The following is a 6,258-nucleotide window of genomic DNA, read 5'->3' as shown; positions in this document are numbered from 1 at the left end:
GCGGCGCTGGGTCCGCGGGCCGGACGCGGGCCTGGCGGGCCGCGGCGGGCGTGGGGCGATTGTGGGCTGAGGTGGCGGCGCCCTATTGGGGGAGGGAGGTGGCGCAGGTAACGTGGCGGCTCCCGATTGGCCGGGACGACGTGGAGGGGAGCGGCGGACATGTCCGGCGCGGCGCAGATGCGTCCGGACGCGCGGAAGAGGAGTGGATCTAGGTTTAGACCGTGAATTTCGGAGAGGGGCACATATATATAGGTAGAGGGAGCTAGGAGAGTCCAAATGAGGTGCGGTTTTCAGCCACGCGATCGTGATCGAACGCTCTAGATGATGGAGAGGGTTTTGGTGGGTTTTGGGCCCAAATGGAGGGGTGTTGGGCTGCAACACACACGAGGCCTTTTCGGTCCCTCGGTTAACCGTTGGAGTATCAAACGAAGTCCAAATGATACGAAACTTGACAGGCGGTCTACCGGTAGTAAACCAGGGCCGCTTGGAAAGTCTCGGTCCAATCCGGAAATGTTTAATCCCCACACATGAAAGAAAGGTAGAAATGACCACTTGAGGAGAACGAAGCACCGGAATGCGAAACGGACAACGGGGAAAAAGCTCAGATGCATGAGACGAACACGTATGCAAATGAAATGCACATGATGAAATGATATGCAATGCATGACACGCAAGCAATGACAAGGCAACAACAGCAAATAACTAGACGACACCTGGCACATCGGTCTCAGGGCGTTACAACACTCCACCACTACGAGGGGATCTCGTCCCGAGATCTAGAATGGCATCGGAGGGCGAATGGAAGAGAAAGAGAAGAGGTAAAATTAAATTGCTTCTTTGACAAACGAGTGAAACCAAGGAACCTTGAAAATGTTAAACCATATCGAGAAAAAGAACAATGGAGATGACAAATTTGAAAACACTCCGTTAGAAAAGAGGGACAAAGAACATTGCGAAAAACCTTGAGGTTGAAGGGCAAGATGTATATTGAAACCACTCCGGTTAAAACAAGATAGAGAAGGATTAAGAATGATATAATTTGAGCAGCACTCCGTCTGAGAAGGGAGGCAAAACTTGGCAGAATAGGAAATTTTTTGAAAAGCAAGCACGACACTCCGGTTAAAAGGATAATGACGAAAAGAACACGATCCTGACAAAACAAGAAGATGGGTTGCAGAGAGCAACATCACAATGCCTCCGGAACGAAAGAGTAGAGTAAAGATAATTGAGAAAAACGAATGTTGAAGACAATGCCAACTTCTGCTACAAAAGAGCCTGAAAAGGCATCTTTAGGAGAAGGGTTGAACGGAGTTGTTGGAAAACCAACAACGAAAATAATAAGCTTGATATGGTCTTATGGAATACAACTCAAATTATGAGGTGACAACCAACCACTCACGGGAAAGAATTAGATTGGAATAAACAAGGAGACGAGAAACTTATTTCACCGGAAGGATAAAAGAAGACATTGGATCATTTATAAGCACCATAGATAGCAACAATCCTTAGGAAAAGCTTTAGGTGGAATATAACCCAAGATACTTCCAACGAGTAGGTTGATGGATTTAAAATACCTCATTCATAACAACATGTGAGTTATGAAACATGAACTCAAATTATTAAGAATGACATAATACCATCTCCAATGATACGGAAGAAAGATTGAACTCCGGATTGCAAGATGAAGAAAACTTGAGCTCCTTTGAAAAGAAAGTTGATGAATGTTTCGAGAAGGAATATAAATCCTTGATGAACCACCATGTAGAACCTTCAAGAAGAACTCCGGTAAACAAAAGATAACGAATAGAAAGAGAAGTTGAGAACACAAAGTGAAACCTTGTAATGATTTAGATGGATCTCCGTGATAATTAGAGCTTGGAACTCCGGGAAGAAAAAAAAAGATGAACAATTGAGATCAAGAATTTTGATGAACCTCCGGAATAGGGAATTAACCACTTGGATAAAACAAGAATTAGAATTACATTATGCTTATCCTTCACCAATTAAATTGTTGACAATCAATGGATTCGACATATTACTTATTCTCGTAGAAAAGATTAAGATAGATATAGCGCCAACTTGAGATGGTCTTCAAAGAACCACCGGTAGAATTTGAAAGAACGGAAGTATGATAACGTAAGAAGAGGAATCTTGAACAAGCCACTGTAGGAATTGAAAATGAACGAAGAAAAGATAAAGAAACACCGGAAAGAATTAGCAAATGAACGAAGAAGCTTGAGGGGATTTAGATACATCAGAACGAAGAGATCAAGAACTGATTAGAGGATATTTGATTGATGCACCGGTAAGATTTGGAGAATGTGAGCTGCCAGTTGAAATGAATAATATTTGAAAAGATGGCCTTCAGAGGAAAGAAATGGAAAATAACTCAAGAAATGCTTCGGATGGGTGAAAAGAATTCTCATAATCAAAACAATTATGAAAGGATGGTCTCGAATTAGAACCACGAATCTCTGAGAGAACGGATAAGATATAGAGGTAAAACTCTTCTTCAGTCTTCAATATCTATGAATGGCGATGAGAAACACCAACAAATTGTTGAGATACTCCAGAATGAAAAATGGAAAGGTTGAACCAACGATGAAAGAATTTGAAATTTCAAGAAGAAGGCATTTGGCTGATGGTAACTCATTCTTACGTCAAACTTGGAAAAGAATTTGAGAGTAACGCCGGGAAAATAAGAAGAGTCAGGTAAGATCCTGGGAAAGGACCTGTGGGTTAGGGCCCACTCAAAAGAAACACCGTAGAACAATTTGAAGGAGAGATTACACCAGTTGAATTAAATGACTTAAATGATATAAAATCCTCAAAAGAGATTGAACGAAAGCAGAGTGGTAACATGAATCTTCGAAATATCTTGAGCACTCCGGAACAAATGAATGGGGAGAAATGAATGGCTATGAGGTGCACCAGAATGAGAAGGTATTGAAATGAGGAAAGGATATGATCAACAAAGTTTGACTTGAATCCACCGGAGAAGAAGGGGAACGAACAATGATGAACTTGAGGCTCCGTTAGGATCTTCATGAGAATCACCGAGTAAGAATGAAGGAAAAATAATTGAGAGACCTCCATCAATAAAAGATACTTGAATAAGAAATCTGAGTCCTTAAAGAAAAATGGTGGGTGGGTGGGAAAACAAAGACAACTTGGGAAGAAAGAAAACGACACCATTGAGGAAGCTGAGATTGGATCTTGCGGATGTTGGAATGTTCAGATCCACTTGAAGAGAAACACACCGGTGAAAAGGATTGACATGACAGACTCGATGATCGAGAAGGATTAGTATTCGCATCGGAGTATGAGAGCAACATTTGGGGAAGGTATGGAATCAACACTTGACATTGAAGCAACTCGAATACCACAACTCAAAACAAAACAAAGGATTGGCTTGCAAAATAAGCTAGAACAAACATATGATAGAGATTTTGTCTGAAGTTTTCGTGGTGGGGCCTACACGGGCTCGATCGTACAGCACCATCATGTACAAGGCAGTGCACATGACATACGAAGCGTCCCCGAGTCGGCATAGCCAAGGACTCTTTAAGACACAACGAGACCACTGTAAAACCAATCGTGAATAGGCGGACCACTAGACGTCGAACCCCAATTTCATATCATACATCTGTCAGAAAGATATCCTAAGAGCTACTTGATTTCCCACCTATAAACTCCCGAAATTTTCTGGTTATGCAATCAGGTGTTGGGGATACAGGGGAAGCATAATATCTCACCCAAGACTAGCAAATCCTACATCCAGCTGTATCCATCCTTCAACACATAACCAAGAACCCTTCGGAAATTGTCTACCTCAACCTTCGAAAGGCATCCGTTATACAAGTTATGGCAATACTCCCGAACTCCCGCCCCAGTACTGGGTGGCGTCGAGGTTATCTCACCAACGAACTGCATAAAAGAGATTTTCGATGTCGGCGTACTAAACTCAGGTATTCCAGAACTGCAACGATAAAATTATGACGACAACACCTCGGAGCTCAACTCCCCGGGACACTGCCACAAAACCCCTGACAGGAGGCACCAAGACAATGTTCTCATCACAAAACCATCAGAACGATTCCAAGATACCCACGTGATCCTAAAAAAATTTAGTGGAATTTGAGAAGAGAAGAGTCAAAACTCTACGTCAGGATGCCTTACCAGAGCGATGAGGAGACTGGGAAGTAAAAAGAATTCCTAAACTCTCCGATATATAATTCCTAAATGACTCAAAACAGTTTTCTAGACACAACTCGGCTGCTAAAAACGATCAAGCAATGGGGGCTCCTAAGGTCAGGGAAGGCTCTGATTACCAACTTGTAACGCCCTCGATGCGGCTATATTTCCCACGTGTCGAAGCACGACTTAGAGGCATAACCGCATTCAAAGCAATGTTGCAAGTGAGGTAATCTTCACACAACTCATGTAATACATAAGGGAAAGATACATAGTTGGCTTACAATCGCCACTTCACACAATTACATGAATAAAGCATTACATCATCCAAAAACACTCAAGGTTCGACTACAGAACCAAAATAAAAGAAGAACCCCAAATGTGACAAGGTCCCGATCGACCCCAAATGGGCTCCACTACTGATCAACTAAAACGAAACAACACAAAGGACAAGATCTTCATCGAGCTCCTCCTTGAGCTTGGTTGCGTCATCTGCATGGACTCATCGGCACTTAGCAATCTCGCACCCTCACGATCAAGACTATTTAAGCTTATGGGTAAGGTAAAGGTATGAGGTGGAGCTGCAGCAAGCGACTAGCATATATGGTGGCTAACATATTCGCAAAAGAGAGCGAGGAGAGAAGGCAAAGCACGATCGAGAAACTATGATCAAGAAGTGATCCTAGAACAACCTACGTCAAGCATAACTCCAACACCGTGTTCACTTCCCGGACTCCGCCGGAAAGAGACCATCACGGTAGCACACGCTGTTGATTCATTTTAATTAAGGTCAACTTCAGGTTTTCTACAACTGGACATTAACAAATTCCCATCTGCCCATAACCGCGGGCACGGCTTTCAAAAGTTCAAATCCCTGCAGGGGTGTCCCAACTTAGTCCATGACAAGCTCTCACGGTCAACGAAGGTATAGACCTCCTCCCGAGACATTCCGATCAGACTCAGTACCTCGGTTCTTCAAGACATTTCGACAATGGTAAAACAAAACCAGCAACACCTCCCGAATGTGCCGACAAATCCCGATAGGAGCTGCACATATCTCGTTCTCAGGGCACACTTAGATGAGCTCTCCATACAACTAAAACCAAACCTCGAGTTTCCCCGAGGGGGCGCTGCACAGGACTCTAGTTTGGACCAACACTCAGAGGAGCACTGGCCCGGGGGGGGGGGTAAAATAATGATGACCCTCAGGAGCGCGACTCCCAAGGGAAAAGAAAAGGCTAGGTGGCAAATGGTAAAACCAATGTTGGGCATTGCTGGAAGAGCTTTACTCAAGGCGAACTATCAAGGGGTTCCCATTATTACCCAACCGCGTAAGGAACGCAAAATCCGGGAACATAACACCGATATGACGGAAACTAGGGCGGCAAAAGTGGAACAAAACACCAGGCATAAGGCCGAGCCTTCCACCCTTCTGACAGCATTTCAGGCATCAAGATGAACTCAAATGAAAATGATGCAATGAGATGAAATGATAAACTCTCTGAGATGAACATTTTGATATGCCATACGCATGAATCGGAGCTACGGATGCAAAGTTACGGCACGATGAACATGGGCACATGAATCTGGAAATTTCAGGGACTTAGTAGAAATTTTACCCTCCGGGTCTAGGGTTGACTTTGGCACGGAAGTCGAGGCAGGGCCGGATCTCCTCGTAGAGTCGCCAGACTTGACCGGAGAGGAAGGCCTGGGCGTCGGATCCGGCGGGGGAGGAAGGACCTCCCGCGGCTGCGAGGTCCACCGACGACGGCGGCGACCTGGGTCAGGGCTCCGGCGAGCTCCGGATGAGCCGGGGTTCGTTTCCGGCGAGCTCCAAACGGCAGGGAGGTGAGGGGGCCGGAGCATGGAGGCACGTGAGCGGGGTGACGAGGGGCACCGTTGCGGTGGCGGCGTACTCGCAGGAGAGCCGGGCGGCGGAGCACGGCGGAGCGCGGCTGCACAGGCGAGTCAAGACGGCGGCCGGCGGCAAAGTGAGCGAGGCGGCGCCGGCGAACACAGGTGGCGGGGCGCGCGGATGGGCGGCGGGCGCGGCGCTAGGTCCGC

This window comes from Triticum aestivum, chromosome 4A (genome assembly GCF_018294505.1).
Source record: "Triticum aestivum cultivar Chinese Spring chromosome 4A, IWGSC CS RefSeq v2.1, whole genome shotgun sequence".
NCBI classification, from domain to species: domain Eukaryota; kingdom Viridiplantae; phylum Streptophyta; class Magnoliopsida; order Poales; family Poaceae; genus Triticum; species Triticum aestivum.
The sequence above is the reverse complement of the archived record's forward strand: the minus strand, read 5'-3'. Positions refer to the sequence as shown.